Source organism: Vicugna pacos, unplaced genomic scaffold (genome assembly GCF_048564905.1).
Source record: "Vicugna pacos unplaced genomic scaffold, VicPac4 SAC-SAT, whole genome shotgun sequence".
Lineage (NCBI taxonomy): Eukaryota > Metazoa > Chordata > Mammalia > Artiodactyla > Camelidae > Vicugna > Vicugna pacos.
In genome coordinates, this window is record NW_027328721.1 from 58,342,222 (window position 1) to 58,358,812 (window position 16,591).

Here is a 16,591-nt window from a genome sequence, read left to right on the forward strand (position 1 = left end):
TTCCTAATGTCTCTGTGCCAGGGAATGCTAGGGGGGTTTGCAGGAAATCCCAGTGACAGAAGCTAACTCCCCAAGGTCAGGGAGGATATTTCTCAGACTTCCCCGGACAGGGAACACCTGTGACTGAAGAGAGCTGCGTGCAGTTGTCTCTCGAGCTCCCCCACGCACTGACAATGGTTCCGGAACCCTGAGCGTGGGGAGGATCCACCAACGGTCGGCAGCACGTTGGTTCCAACGGAATGGCTGAGATGGTCTCCCCTGAGGGTTTTCCTAGTGTCTCTGTGCCAGGGAATGCTAGGGGGGTTTGCAGGATATCCTAGTGAAAGAGGCTACCTCTCTAAGGTCAGGGAAGTTATTTCACGGACTTCCCCGGACAGGGAACACCAGTGACTGAAGAGAGCTGCGTGGAGTTGTCTCTCGAGCTCCCCCACGCACTGACAATGGTTCCTTAACCCTGAGCGTGGGGAGGTTCCACCAACGGTCGGCAGCGCGTGGGTTCCAACGGAATGGCTGAGCTGGTCTCCCCTGAGGGTATTCCAAATGTCTCTGTGCCAGGGAATGCTAGGGGGGTTTGCAGGAAATCCCAGTGACAGAGGCTGCCTCCCCCATGTCAGGGAAGGTATTTCTCGGATTCCCCGGGCAGGGAACACCTGTGACTGAAGAGAGCTGCGTGGAGATTTCCCTCGAGCTCCCCCACGCACTGACAATGGTTCTGGAACCCTGAGCGTGGGGAGGTTCCACCAACGGTCGGCAGCGCGTGGGTTCCAACGGAATGGCTGAGCTGGTCTCCCCTGAGGGATCTCCTAGTGTCTCTGTGCCAGGGAATGCTAGGGGGGTTTGCAGGAAATCCCAGTGACAGAGGCTGCCTCCCCAAGGTCAGGGAAGATATTTCTCGGAGTTCCCCGGACAGGAAACACCCCTGACTGAAGAGAGCTGCGTGGAGTTGTCTCTCGAGCTCCCCCACGCACTGACAAGGTTTCCGGAACCCTGAGCGTGGTCAGGTTCCACCAACGGTCGGCAGCGCGTGGGTTCCAACGGAATGGCTGAGCTGGTCTCCCCTGAGGGTTTTCCTAATGTCTCTCTGCCAGGGAATGCTAGGGGGGTTTGCAGGAAATCCCAGTGACAGAGGCTACCTCCCCAAGGTCAGGGAATTTATTTCAAGGACTTCACCGCACAGGGAACACCTGTTACTGAAGAGAGCTACGTGGAGATGTCTCTCGAGCTCCCCCACGCACTGACAATGGTTCCGGAACGCTGAGCGTGGGGAGGTTCCACCAATGGTCGGCAGCGCGTGGGTTCCAACGGAATGGCTGAGCTGGTCTCCCCTGAGGGTATTAATAATGTCTCTGTGCCAGGGAATGCTAGGGGGGTTTGCAGGAAATCCCAGTGACAGAGGCTGCCTCCCCCATGTCAGGGAAGGTATTTCTCGGATTCCCCGGGCAGGGAACACCTGTGACTGAAGAGAGCTGCGTGGAGATTTCCCTCGAGCTCCCCCACGCACTGACAATGGTTCCGGAACCCTGAGCGTGGGGAGGTTCCACCAAAGGTCGGCAGCGCGTGGGTTCCAACGGAATGGCTGAGGTGGTCTCCCCTGAGGGTTTTCCTAATTTCTCTGTGCCGGGGAAAGTTAGGGGGGGTTTGCAGGAAATCCCAGGGACAGAGGCTTCCTCCCCAAGGTCAGGGAAGGTATTTCTCGGACTTCCCCTGACAGGGAACACCTGTGACTGAAGAGAGCTGGTTGGAGTTGTCTCTAGAGCTCCCCCACGCAATGACAATGGTTCCGGAACCCTGAGCGTGGGGAGGTTCCACCAACGGTCGGCAGCGCGTGGGTTCCAACGGAATGGCTGAGCTGGACCCCCCTGAAGGTTTTCCTAATGTCTCTGTGCCAGGAAATGCTAGGGGGGTTTGCAGGAAATCCCAGTGACAGAGGCTGCCTCCCCAACGTCATGGAAGGTATTTCTCGGACTTCCCCGGACAGGGAACACCTGTGACTGAAGAGAGCTGCGTGGAGTTGTCTCTCGAGTTCCCCACGCACTGACAATGGTTCCGGAACCCTGAGCGTGGGGAGGTTCCACCAACGGTCGGCAGCGCGTGGGTTCCAACGGAATGGCTGAGCTGGTCTCCCCTGAGGGATTTCCTAGTGTCTCTGTGCCAGGGAATGCAAGGGGGGTTTGCAGGAAATCCCAGTGACAGAGGCTGCCTCCTCAAGGTCAGGGAAGGTATTTCTCGGACTTCCCCGGACAGGGAACACCCATGACTGAAGAGAGCTGCGTGGAGTTGTCTCTCGAGCTCCTCCACGCACTGACAATGTTTCCGGAACCCTGAGCGTGGGCAGGTTCCACCAACGGTCGGCAGCGCGTGGGTTCCAACGGAATGGCTGAGCTGGACCCCACTGAAGGTTTTCCTAATGTCTCTGTGCCAGGGAATGCTAGGGGGGTTTGCAGGAAATCCCAGTGACAGAGGCTGCCTCCCCAACGTCAGGGAATGTATTTCTCGGACTTCCCCGGACAGGGAACACCTGTGACTGAAGAGAGTTGCGTGGAGTTGTCTCTCGTGCTCCCCCACGCACTGACAATTGTTCCGGAACCCTGAGCGTCGGGAGGTTCCACCAACGGTCGGCAGCGCGTGGGTTCCAACGGAATGGCTGAGATGGTCTCCCCTGAGGGTTTTACTAGTGTCTCTGTGCCAGGGAATGCTAGGGGGGTTTGCAGGAAATCCCAGTGACAGAGACTGCCTCCCCTAGGTCAGGGAAGGTATTTCTCGGACTTCCCCGGACAGGGAACACCTGTGACTGAAGAGAGCTGCGTGGAGTTGTCTCTCGAGCTCCCCCACGCACTGACAATGGTTCCGGAACCCTGAGAGTGGGGAGGTTCCACCAACGGTCGGCAGCGCGTGGGTTCCAACGGAATGGCTGAGCTGGTCTCCCCTGAGGGTTTTCCTAATTTCTCTGTGCCAGGGAATGCTAGGGGGGTTTGCACTAAATCCCAGGGACAGAGGCTGCCTCCCCAAGGTCAGGGAAGGTATTTCTCGGACTTCCTTGAACAGGGAACACCTGTGACTGAAGAGAGCTCCGTGGAGTTGTCTCTCGAGCTCCCCCACGCACTGACAATGGTTCCGGATCCCTGAGCGTGGGGAGGTTCCACCAACGGTCGGCAGCGCGTATTTTCTAACGGAATGCCTGAACTGGTCTCCCCTGAGGGTTTTCCTAATGTCTCTGTGCCAGGGAATGCTAGGGGGGTTTCCAGGAAATCCCAGTTACAGAGGCTTCCTCCCCAAGGTCAGGGAAGGTATTTCTCGGACTTCCCCGTACAGGGAACACCTGTGACTGAAGAGAGCTGCGTGGAGTTGTCTCTCGAGCTCCCCCACGCACTGACAATGGTTCCGGAACCCTGAGCGTGGGGAGGTTCCACCAACGGTCGGCAGCGCGTGGGTTCCAACGGAATGGCTGAGCTGGTCTCCCCTGAGGATTTTCCTAATATCTCTGTGCCAGGGAATGCTAGGGGGGTTTGCAGGAAATCCCAGTGACAGAAGCTGCCTCCCCAAGGTCAGGGAGGATATTTCTCGGACTTCCCCGGACAGGGAACACCTGTGACTGAAGAGAGCTGCGTGCAGTTGTCTCTCGAGCTCCCCCACGCACTGACAATGGTTCCGGAACCCTGAGCGTGGGGAGGATCCACCAACGGTCGGCAGCACGTGGGTTCCAACGGAATGGCTGAGATGGTCTCCCCTGAGGATTTTCCTAGTGTCTCTGTGCCAGGGAATGCTAGGGGGGTTTGCAGGAAATCCTAGTGAAAGAGGCTACCTCTCTAAGGTCAGGGAAGTTATTTCACGGACTTCCCCGGACAGGGAACACCAGTGACTGAAGAGAGCTGCGTGGAGTTGTCTCTCGAGCTCCCCCACGCACTGACAATGGTTCCTTAACCCTGAGCTTGGGGAGGTTCCACCAACGGTCGGCAGCGCGTGGGTTCCAACGGAATGGCTGAGCTGGTCTCCCCTGAGTGTTTTACTAGTGTCTTTGTGCCAGGGAATGCTAGGGGGGTTTGCAGGAAATCCCAGTGACAGAGGCTGCCTCCCCAAGGTCAGGGAAGGTATTTCTCGGACTTCCCCGGACAGGGAACGCCCCTGACTGAAGAGAGCTGCGTGGAGTTGTCTCTCGAGCTCCCCACGCACTGACAATGGTTCCGGAACCCTGAGCGTGGGCAGGTTCCACCAACGGTCGGCAGCGCGTGGGTTCCAACGGAATGGCTGAGCTGGTCTCCCCTGAGGGTTTTCCTAATGTCTCTCTGCCAGGGAATGCTAGGGGGGTTTGCAGGAAATCCCAGTGACAGAAGCTGCCTCCCCAAGGTCAGGGAAGATATTTCTCGGACTTCCCCGGACAGGGAACACCTGTGAATGAAGAGAGCTGCGTGGAGTTGTCTCTCGAGCTCCCCCACGCACTGACAATGATTCCGGAACCCTGAGCGTGGGAAGGTTCCACCAACGAATCGGCAGCGCGTGGGTTCCAACGGAATGGCTGAGCTCGACTCCCCTGAGGGTTTTCCTAATGTCTCTGTGCCAGGGAATGCTAGGGGGGTTTGCAGGAAATCCTAGTGAAAGAGGCTGCCTCCCCAAGGTCAGGGAAGGTTTTTCTCCGACTTCCCCGGACAGGGAACACCTGTGACTGAAGAGAGCTGCGTGGAGTTGTCTCTCGAGCTCCCCACGCACTGACAATGGTTCCGGAACCCTGAGCGTGGTGAGGATCCACCAACGGTCGGCAGCGCGTGGGTTCCAACGGAATGCCTGAGCTGGTCTCCCCTGAGGGTTTTCCTAATGTCTCTGTGCCAGGGAATGCTAGGGGGGTTTGCAGGAAATCCCAGTGACAGAGGCTGCCTCCCCAAGGTCAGGGTAGATATTTCTCGGACTTCCCCGGACAGGGAACACCTGTGACTGAATAGAGCTGCGTGGAGTTGTCTCTCGAGCTCCCCCACGCACTGACAATGGTTCCGGAACCCTGAGCGTGGGGAGGTTCCACCAACGGTCGGCAGCGCGTGGGTTCCAACGGAATGCCTGAGCTGGTCTCCCCTGAGGGTTTTCCTAATGTCTCTGTGCCAGGGAATGCTAGGGGGGTTTGCAGGAAATCCCAGTGACAGAGGCTGCCTCCCCAAGGTCAGGGAAGATATTTCTCGGACTTCACCGGACAGGGAACACCTGTGACTGAATAGAGCTGCGTGGAGTTGTCTCTCGAGCTCCCCCACGCACTGACAATGGTTCCGGAACCCTGAGCGTGGGGAGGTTCCACCAACGGTCGGCAGCGCGTGGGTTCCAACGGAATGCCTGAGCTGGTCTCCCCTGAGGGTTTTCCTAATGTCTCTGTGCCAGGGAATGCTAGGGGGGTTTGCAGGAAATCCCAGTGACAGAGGCTGCCTCCCCAAGGTCAGGGAAGATATTTCTCGGACTTCACCGGACAGGGAACACCTGTGACTGAATAGAGCTGCGTGGAGTTGTCTCTCGAGCTCCCCCACGCACTGACAATGGTTCCGGAAACCTGAGAGTGGGGAGGTTCCACCAACGGTCGGCAGCGCGTGGGTTCCAACGGAATGGCTGAGCTGGTCTCCCCTGAGGGTTTTCCTAATGTCTCTGTGCCAGGGAATGCTAGGGGGGTTTGCAGGAAATCCCAGTGACAGAGGCTGCCTCCCCAAGGTCAGGGAAGGTATTTCTCGGACTTCCCCGGACAGGGAACACCTGTGACTGAAGAGAGCTGCGTGGAGGTGTCTCTCGGGCTCCCCCACGCACTGACAATGGTTCCGGAACCCTGAGCGTGGGGAAGTTCCACCAACGGTCGGCAGCGGGTGGGTTCCAACGGAATGGCTGAGCTGGCCTCCCCTGAGTGTTTTACTAGTGTCTCTGTGCCAGGGAATGCTAGGGGGGTTCGCAGGAAATCCCAGTGACAGAGGCTGCCTCCCCAAGGTCAGGGAATGTATTTCTCGGACTTCCCCGGACAGGGAACACCCCTGACTGAAGAGAGCTGCGTGGAGTTGTCTCTCGAGCTCCCCCACGCACTGACAATGGTTCCGGAACCCTGAGCGTGGGGAGGTTCCACCAACGGTCGGCAGCGCGTGGGTTCCAACGGAATGCCTGAGCTGGTCTCCGCTGAGGGTTTTCCTAATGTCTCTGTGCCACGGAATGCTACGGGGGTTTGCAGGAAATCCCAGTGACAGAGGCTGCCTCCCCAAGGTCAGGGAAGGCATTTCTCGGACTTCCCCGGACAGGGAACACCTGTAACTGAAGAGAGCTGCGTGGAGTTTTCTCTCGAGCTCCCCCACGCACTGACAATGCTTCCGGAACCCTGAGCGTGGGGAGGTTCCACCAACGGTCGGCAGCGCGTGGGTTCCAACGGAATGGCTGAGCTGGTCTCCCCTGAGAGTTTTACTAGTGTCTTTGTGCCAGGGAATGCTAGGGGGGTTTGCAGGAAATCCCAGTGACAGAGGCTGCCTCCCCAAGGTCAGGGAAGGTATTTCTCGGACTTCCCCGGACAGGGAATACCTGTGACTTAAGAGAGCTGCGTGGAGGTGTCTCTCGAGCTCCCCCACGCAGTGACAATTGTTCCGGAACCCTGAGCGTGGGGAGGTTCCACCAACGGTCGTCAGCGGTGGGTTCCAACGGAATGGCTGAGCTGGTCTCCCCTGAGTGTTTTCCTAATGTCTCTGTGCCAGGGAATGCTAGGGGGGTTTGCAGGAAATCCCAGTGACAGAAGCTGCCTCCCCAAGGTCAGGGAAGGCATTTCTCGGACTTCCCCGGACAGGGAACACCTGTGACTGAAGAGAGTTGCGTGGAGTTGTCTCTCGAGCTCCCCCACGCACTGACAATGGTTCTGGAACCCTGAGCGTGGGGAGGTTCCACCAACGGTCGGCAGCGCGTGGGTTCCAACGGAATGGATGAGCTGGTCTCCCCTGAGGGTTTTCCTAATGTCTCTGTGCCAGGGAATGCTAGGGGGGTTTGCAGAAAATCCCAGTGACAGAGGCTGACTCTCCAAGGTCAGGGAAGTTATTTCTCGGACTTCCCCGGACAGGGAACACCTGTGACTGAAGAGAGCTTCGTGGAGTTGTCTCTCGAGCTCCCCCACGCATTGACAATGGTTCCGGAACCCTGAGCGTGGGGAGGATCCACCAACGGTCGGCAGCGCGTGGGTTCAAACGGAATGCCTGAGCTGATCTCCCCTGAGGGTTTTCCTAATGTCTCTGAGCCAGGGAATGCTAGGGGTGTTTGCAGGAGATCCCAGTGACAGAGGCTGCCTCCCCAAGGTCAGGGAAGGTATTTCTCGGACTTCACAGGAAAGGGAACACCTGTGACTGAAGAGAGCTTCGTGGAGTTGTCTCTCGATCTCCCCCACGCATTGACAATGGTTCCGGAACCCTGAGCGTGGGGAGGATCCACCAACGGTCGGCAGCGCGTGGGTTCCAACGGAATGCCTGAGCTGATCTCCCCTTAGGGTTTTCCTAATGTCTCTGTGCCAGGGAATGCTAGGGGTGTTTGCAGGAGATCCCAGTGACAGAGGCTGCCTCCCCAAGGTCAGGGAAGGTATTTCTCGGACTTCACAGGAAAGGGAACACCTGTGACTGAAGAGAGCTGCGAGGAATTGTCTCTCGAGTTCCCCCACGCACTGACAATGGTTCCGGAACCCTGAGCGTGGGGAGGATCCACCAACGGTCGGCAGCGCGTGGGTTCCAACGGAATGGCTGAGATGGTCTCCCCTGAGGGTTTTCCTAGTGTCTCTGTGCCAGGGAATGCTAGGGGGGTTTGCAGGAAATCCCAATGACAGACGCTGCCTCCCCCAGGTCAGGGAAAGTATTTCTCGGTCTTCCCCGGACAGGGAACACTTGTGACTGAAGAGAGCTGCGTGGAGTTTTCCCTCGAGCTCCCCCACGCACTGACAATGGTTCCCGAATCCTGAGCGTGGGGAGGTTCCACCAACGGTCGGCAGCGCGTGGGTTCCAACGGAATGCCTGAACTTGTCTCCCCTGAGGGTTTTCCTAATATCTCTGTGCCAGGGAATGCTAGGGGGATTTGCAGGAAATCCCAGTGACAGAGGCTGCCTCCCCAAGGTCAGGGAAGGTATTTCTCGGACTTCCCCGGACAGGGAACACCTGTGAATGAAGAGAGCTGCGTGGAGTTGTCTCTCGAGCTCCCCCACGCACTGACAATAGTTCCGGAACCCTGAGCGTGGGGAGGTTCCACCAACGGTCAGCAGCGCGTGGGTTCCAACAGAATGGCTGAGCTGGTTTCCCGTGAGGGTTTTCCTAATGTCTCTGTGCGAGGGAATGCTAGGGGGGTTTGCACGAAATCCCAGTGACAGAGGCTGCTTCCCCAAGGCCAGGGAAGGTATTTCTCGGACTTCCCCAAACAGGGAACACCTGTGACTCCAAGAGAGCTGCGTGGAGTTGTCTCTCGAGCTCCCCCACGCACTGACAATGGTTCCGGAACCCTGAGCGTGGGGAGGTTCCACCAACGGTCGGCAGCGCGTGGGTTACAACGGAATGTCTGAGCTGGTCTCCCCTGAGGGTTTTCCTAATGTCTCTGTGCCAGGGAATGCTAGGGGGTTTTGCAGGAAATCCCAGTGACAGAGGCTGCCTCCCCAAGGTCAGGGAAGGTATTTCTCGGACTTCCCCGGACAGGGAACTCCTGTGACAGAAGAGAGCTGCGTGGAGTTGTCTCTCGAGCTCCCCCACGCACTGACAATTGTTCCGGATCCCTGAGCGTGGGGAGGTTCCACCAACGGTCGGCAGCGCGTGGGTTCCAACGGAATGGCTGAGCTGGTCTCCCCTGAGGTTTTTCCTTATATCTCTGTGCCAGGGAATGCTAGGGGTGTTTGCAGGAAATCCCAGTGACAGAGGCTGCTTCCCCAAGGTCAGGGAAGGTATTTCTCGGACTTCCCCGGACAGGGAACACCTGTGACTGAAGAGAGCTGCGTGGAGTTGTCTCTCGAGCTCCCCCATGCGCTGACAATGGTTCCGGAACCCTGAGCGTGGGGAGGTTCCACCAACGGTCGGCAGCGCGTGGGTTCCAACGGAATGGCTGAGCTGGTCTCCCCTGAGGGTTTTCCTAATGTCTCTGTGCCAGGGAATGCTAGTGGGGTTTGCAGGAAATCCCAGTGACAGAGGCTGCCTCCCCAAGGTCAGGGAAGGTATTTCTCGGACTTCCCCGGACAGGGAACACCTGTGACTGAAGAGAGCTGCGTGGAGTTTTCTCTCGAGCTCCCCCACGCACTGACAATGTTTCCGGAACCCTGAGCGTGGGGAGGTTCCACCAACGGTCGGCAGCGCGTGGGTTCCAACGGAATGGCTGAGCTGGTCTCCCCTGAGTGTTTTCCTAATGTCTCTGTGACAGGGAATGCTTGGGGGGTTTGCAGAAAATCCCAGTGACAGAGGCTGCCTCCCCAAGGTCAGGGAAGATATTTCTCAGACTTCCCCGTACAGGGAACACCTGTGACTGAAGAGAGCTGCGTGGAATTGTCTCTCGAGCTCCCCCACGCACTGACAAAGGTTCCGGATCCCTGAGCGTGGGGAGGTTCCACCAACAGTCGGCAGCGCGTGGGTTCCATCGGAATGGCTGAGCTGGTCTCCCCTGAGGGTTTTCCTAATATCTCTGTGCCAGGGAATGCTAGGGTGGTTTGCAGGAACTCCCAGTGACAGAGTCTGCCTCCCCAATGTCAGGGAAGGTATTTCTCGGACTTCCCCGGACAGGGAACACCTGTGACTGAAGAGAGCTGCGTGGAGTTGTCTCTAGAGCTCCCCCACGCACTGAAAATGATTCCGGAACCCTGAGCGTGGGGAGGTTCCACCAACGGTCGGCAGCGCGTGGGTTCAAACGGAATGGCTGAGCTGTTCTCCCCTGAGGGTTCTCCTAGTGTCTGTGCCAGGTTATGCTTTGGGGGATTGCAGGAAATCCCAGTGACAGAGGCTGCCTCTTCAAGGTCAGGGAAATTATTTCTCGGACTTCCCCGGACAGGGAACACCTGTGACTGAAGAGAGCTGCGTGGAGTTGTCTCTCGAGCTCCCCCACGCACTGACAATGGTTCCGGAACCCTGAGCTTGGGGAGGTTCCACCAACGGTCGGCAGCAGTGGGTTCCAACGGAATGGCTGAGCTGGTCTCACCTGAGGGTTTTCCTAATGTCTCTGTGCCAGGGAATGCTAGGGGGGTTTGCAGGAAGTCCCAGTGACAGAGGCTGCCTCCCCAAGGTCTGGGAAGGTATTTCTCGGACTTCCCCGGACAGGGAACACCTGTGACTCCAAGAGAGCTGCGTGGAGTTGCCTCTCGAGCTCCCCCACGCACTGACAATGTTTCCGGAACCCTGAGCGTGGGGAGGTTCCACCAACGGTCGGCAGCGCGTGGGTTCCAACGGAATGGCTGAGCTGGTCTCCCCTGAGGGTTTTCCTAATGTCTCTGTGCCAGGGAATGCTAGGGGGGTTTGCAGGAAATCCCAGTGACAGAGGCTGCCTCCCCAAGGTCAGGGAAGATATTTCTCGGACTTCCCCGGACAGGGAACACCTGTGACTGAAGAGAGCTGCGTGGAGTTGTCTCTCGATCTCCCCAACGCACTGACAAATCTTCCGGAACCCTGAGCATGGGGAGGTTCCACCAACGGTCGGCAGCACGTGGGTTCCAACGGAATGGCTGAGCTGGCCTCCCCTGAGGGTTTTCCTAATGTCTCTGTGCCAGGGAATGCTAGGGGGGTTTGCAGGAAATCCCAGTGACAGAGGCTGCCTCCCCAAGGTCAGGGAAGGTATTTCTCGGACTTCCCCGGACAGGGAACACCTGTGACTGAAGAGAGCTGCGTGGAGTTTTCTCTCGAGCTCCCCCACGCACTGACAATGGTTCCGGAACCCTGAGCGTGGGGAGGTTCCACCAACGGTCGGCAGCGCGTGGGTTCCAACGGAATGGCTGAGCTGGTCTCCCCTGAGGGTTTTCCTAATGTCTCTGTGACAGGGAATGCTAGGGGGGTTTGCAGAAAATCCCAGTGACAGAGGCTGCCTCCACATGGTCAGGGAAGATATTTCTCAGACTTCCCCGGACAGGGAACACATGTGACTGAAGAGAGCTGCGTGGAGTTGTCTCTCGAGCTCCCCCACGCACTGACAAAGTTTCCGGATCCCTGAGCGTGGGGAGGTTCCACCAACGGTCGGCAGCGCGTGGGTTCCAACGGAATGGCTGAGCTGGTCCCCCCTGAGGGTTTTCCTAATATCTCTGTGAAAGGGAATGCTAGGGGGGTTTGCAGGAAATCCCAGTGACAGAGGCTGCCTCCCCAAGGTCAGGGAAGGTATTTCTCGGACTTCCCCGGACAGGGAACACCTGTGACTCCAAGAGAGCTGCGTGGAGTTGTCTCTCGAGCTCCCCCACGCACTGACAATGTTTCCGGAACCCTGAGCGTGGGGAGGTTCCACCAACGGTCGGCAGCGCGTGGGTTCCAACGGAATGGCTGAGCTGGTCTCCCCTGAGGGTTTTCCTAATGTCTCTGTGCCAGGGAATGCTAGGGGGGTTTGCAGGAAATCCCAGAGACAGAGGCTGCCTCCCCAAGGTCAGGGAAGATATTTCTCGGACTTCCCCGTACAGGGAACACCTGTGACTGTAGAGAGCTGCGTGGAGTTGTCTCTCGAGCTCCCCAACGCACTGACAAATGTTCCGGAACCCTGAGCGTGGGGAGGTTCCACCAACGGTCGGCAGCGCGTGGGTTCCAACGGAATGGCTGAGCTGGTCTCCCCTGATTGTTTTCCTAATGTCTCTGTGCCAGGGAATGCTAGGGGGTTTTGCAGGATATCCCAGTGACAGAGGCTGCCTCCCCAAGGTCAGGGAAGGTATTTCTCGGACTTCCCCGGACCGGGAACACCTGTGACTGAAGAGAGCTGCGTGGAGTTGTCTCTCGAGCTCCCCCACGCACTGACAATTTTTCCGGAACCCTGAGCGTGGGGAGGTTCCACCAACGGTCGGCAGCGTGTGGGTTCCAACGGAATGGCTGAGCTGGTCCCCCTTGAGGGTTTTCCTAATATCTCTGTGCCAGGGAATGCTAGGGGGGTTTGCAGGAAATCCCAGTGACAGAGGCTGCCTCCCCAAGTTCAGGCAATTATTTCTCGGACTTCCCCGGACAGGGAACACCTGTGACTGAAGAGAGAATCGTGGAGTTGTCTCTCGAGCTCCCCCACGCACTGACAATGGTTCCGGAACCCTGAGCGTGGGGAGGTTCCACCAACGGTCGGCAGCGCGTGGGTTCAAACGGAATGGCTGAGCTGTTCTCCCCTGGGGGTTTTCCTAGTGTCTGTGCCAGGTTATGCTAGGGGGGATTGCAGAAAATCCCAGTGACAGAGGCTGCCACCCCAAGGACAGGGAAAGTATTTCTCCGACTTCCCCGGACAGGGAACACCTGTGACTGAAGAGAGCTGCGTGGAGTTGTCTCTCGAGCTCCCCCATGCACTGACAATGGTTCCGGAACCCTGAGCGTGGGGAGGTTCCACCAACGGTCGGCAGCGCGTGGGTTCTACGGAATGGCTGAGCTGGACTCCCCTGAGGGTTTTCCTAATGTCTCTGTGCCAGGGAATGCTAGGGGGGTTTGCAGGAAATCCCAGTGACAGAGGCTGCCTCCCCAAGGTTAGGCAAGTTATTTCTCGGACTTCCCCGGACAGGGAACACCTGTGACTGAAGAGAGCTGCGTGGAGTTGTCTCTCGTGCTCCCCCACGCTCTGACAATGTTTCCGGTACCCTGAGCTTGGGGAGGTTCCACCAACGGTCGGCAGCGCGTGGGTTCCAACGGAATGGCTGAGCTGGTCTCCCCTGAGGATTTTCCTAATGTCTCTGTGCCAGGGAATGCTAGGGGGGTTTGCAGGAAATCCCAGTGACAGAGGCTGCCTCCCCAAGTCAGGGAAGGTTTTTCTCGGACTTCCCCGGACAGGGAACACCTGTGACTGAAGAGAGCTGCGTGGAGTTGTCTCTCGAGCTCCCCCAAACACTGACAATGGTTCCGGAACCCTGAGCGTGGGGAGGTTCCACCATCGGTCGGCAGCGCGTGGGTTCCAACGGAATGGATGAGCTGGTCTCCCCTGAGGGTTTTCGTAATGTCTCTGTGCCAGGGAATGCTAGGGGGGTTTGCAGGAAATCCCAGTGACAGAGGCTGCCTCCCCAAGTTCAGGGAAGTTATTTCTCGGACTTCCCCGGACAGGGAACACCTGTGACTGAAGAGAGCTGCGTGGAGTTGTCTCTCGAGCTCCCCCAAACACTGACAATGGTTCCGGAACCCTGAGCGTGGGGAGGTTCCACCAACGGTCGGCAGCGCGTGGGTTACAACGGAGTGGCTGAGCTGGTCTCCCCTGAGGGTTTTCCTAGTGTCTCTGTGCCAGGTTATGCTAGGGGGGTTTGCAGGAACCCCAGTGACAGAGGCTGCCTCCCCAATTCAGGGAAGGTATTTCTCGGACTTCCGCAGACAGGGAACACCTGTGACTCAAGAGAGCTGCGTGGAGTTGTCTCTCGATCTCCCCCACGCACTGACAATGGTTCCGGAACCCTGAGCTTGGGGAGGTTCCACCAACGGTCGGCAGCGCGTGGGTCCCAACGGAATGCCTGAGCTGGTCTCCCCTGAGTGTTTTCCTAGTGTCTCTGTGCCAGGTTATGCTTTGGGGGTTTGCAGGAAATCCCAGTGACAGAGGCTGCCTCCCCAAGGACAGGGAAGATATTTCTCGGACTTCCCCGGACAGGGAAAACCTGTGACTGACGAGAGTTGCGTGGAGTTGTCTCTCCATCTCTCCCACGCACTGACAATGGTTCCGGAACCGTGAGCGTGGGGAGGTTCCACCAACGGTCGGCAGCGCGTGGGTTCCAAAGGAATGGCTGAGCTGGTCTCCCCTGAGGGTTTTCCTAATGTCTCTGTGCCAGGGAATGCTAGGGGAGTTTGCAGGAAATCCCAGTGACAGAGGCTGCCTCCCCCAGGTCAGGGAAGGTATTTCTCGGACTTCCCCGGACAGGGAACACCTGTGACTGAAGAGAGCTGCGTGGAGTTTTCTCTCGAGCTCCCCCACGCACTGACAATGGTTCCGGAACCCTGAGCGTGGGGAGGTTCCACCAACGGTCGGCAACGCGTGGGTTCCAACGGAATGGCTGAGCTGGTATCCCCTGAGGGTTTTCCTAATATCTCTGTGCCAGGGAATGCTAGGGATGTTTGCAGGAAATCCCACTGACAGAGGCTGCCTCCCCAAGGTCAGGGAAGGTATTTCTCGGACTTCCCCGGACAGGGAACACCTGTGACTGAAGAGAGCTGCGTGGAGGTGTCTCTCGAGCTCCCCCACGCACTGACAAAGGTTCCGGAACCCTGAGCGTGGGGAGGTTCCACCAACGGTCGGCAGCGCGTGGGTTCCAATGGAATGGCTGAGCTGGTCTCCACTGAGAGATTTCCTAATGTCACTGTGCCAGGGAATGCTAGGGGGTTTGCAGGAAATCCCAGTGACAGAGTCTGCCTCCCCAAGGTCACGGAACGTATTTCTCGGACTTCCCCGGACAGGGAACACTTGTGACTGAAGAGAGCTGAGTGGAGTTGTCTCTCGAGCTCCCCCACGCACTGACAATTGTTCCGGAACCATACGTGGGGAGGTTCCACCAATGGTCGGCAGCGCGTGGGTTCCAACGGAATGGCTGAGCTGGTCTCCCCTGAGTGTTTTCCTAATGTCTCTGTGCCAGGGAATGCTAGGGGGGTTTGCAGGAAATCCCAGTGACAGAGGCTGCCTCCCCAAGGTCAGGGAAGATATTTCTCGGACTTCCCCGGACAGGGAACACCTGTGACTGAAGAGAGCTGCGTGGAGTTGTCTCTCGATCTCCCCAACGCACTGACAAATCTTCCGGAACTCTGAGCGTGGGGAGGTTCCACCAACGGTCGGCAGCGCGTGGGTTCCAACGGAATGGCTGAGCTGTTCTCCCCTGAGTGTTTTCCTAGTATCTCTGTGCCAGGGAATGCTAGGGGGGTTTGCAGGAAATCCCAGTGACAGAGGCTGCCTCCCCAAGTTCAGGCAAGTTATTTCTCGGACTTCCCCGTAGAGGGAACACCTGTGACTGAAGAGAGCTGCGTGGAGTTGTCTCTCGAGATCCCCCACGCACTGACAAAAGTTCCGGAACCCTGAGCGTGGGGAGGTTCCAGCAACGGTCGGCAGCGCGTGGGTTCCAACGGAATGGCTGAGCTGTTCTCCCCTGAGTATTTTCCTAGTGTCTCTGTGCCAGGTTATGCTATGGGGGTTTGCAGGAAATCCCAGTGACAGAGGCTTCCTCCCCAAGGTCAGGGAAGGTATTTCTCGGACTTCCCCGGACAGGGAACACCTGTGACTGAAGAGAGCTGCGTGGAGTTGTCTCTCGAGCTCCCCCACGCTCTGACAATGGTTCCGGAACCCTGAGCGTGGGGAGGTTCCACCAACGGTCGGCAGCGCGTGGGTTCCAACGGAATGGCTGAGCTGGTCTCCCCTGAGGGTTTTCCTAATGTCTCTGTGCCAGGGAATGCTAGGGGGGTTTGCAGGAAATCCCAGTGACAGAGGCTGCCTCCCCAAGTTCAGGCAAGTTATTTCTCGGACTTCCCCGGACAGGGAACACCTGTGACTGAAGAGAGCTGCGTGGAGTTGTCTCTCGAGCTCCCCCAAACAGTGACAATGGTTCCGGAACCCTGAGCGTGGGGAGGTTCCACCAACGGTCGGCAGCGCGTGGGTTCATACGGAATGGCTGAGCTGTTCTCCCCTGAGGGTTTTCCTAGTGTCTCTGTGCCAGGTTATGCTAGGGGGGTTTGCAGGAACCCCAGTGACAGAGGCTGCCTCCCCAATTCAGGGAAGGTATTTCTCGGACTTCCGCAGACAGGGAACACCTGTGACTCAAGAGAGCTGCGTGGAGTTGTCTCTCGATCTCCCCCACGCACTGACAATGGTTCCGGAACCCTGAGCTTGGGGAGGTTCCACCAACGGTCGGCAGCGCGTGGGTCCCAACGGAATGCCTGAGCTGGTCTCCCCTGAGTGTTTTCCTAGTGTCTCTGTGCCAGGTTATGCTTTGGGGATTTGCAGGAAATCCCAGTGACAGAGGCTGCCTCCCCAAGGACAGGGAAGATATTTCTCGGACTTCCCCGGACAGGGAAAACCTGTGACTGACGAGAGTTGCGTGGAGTTGTCTCTCCAACTCTCCCACGCACTGACAATGGTTCCGGAACCCTGAGCGTGGGGAGGTTCCACCAACGGTCGGCAGCGCGTGGGTTCCAAAGGAATGGCTGAGCTGGTCTCCCCTGAGGGTTTTCCTAATGTCTCTGTGCCAGGGAATGCTAGGGGAGTTTGCAGGAAATCCCAGTGACAGAGGCTGCCTCCCCCAGGTCAGGGAAGGTATTTCTCGGACTTCCCCGGACAGGGAACACCTGTGACTGAAGAGAGCTGCGTGGAGTTTTCTCTCGAGCTCCCCCACGCACTGACAATGGTTCCGGAACCCTGAGCGTGGGGAGGTTCCACCAACGGTCGGCAACGCGTGGGTTCCAACGGAATGGCTGAGCTGGTATCCCCTGAGGGTTTTCCTAATATCTCTATGCCAGGGAATGCTAGGGATGTTTGCAGGAAATCCCAC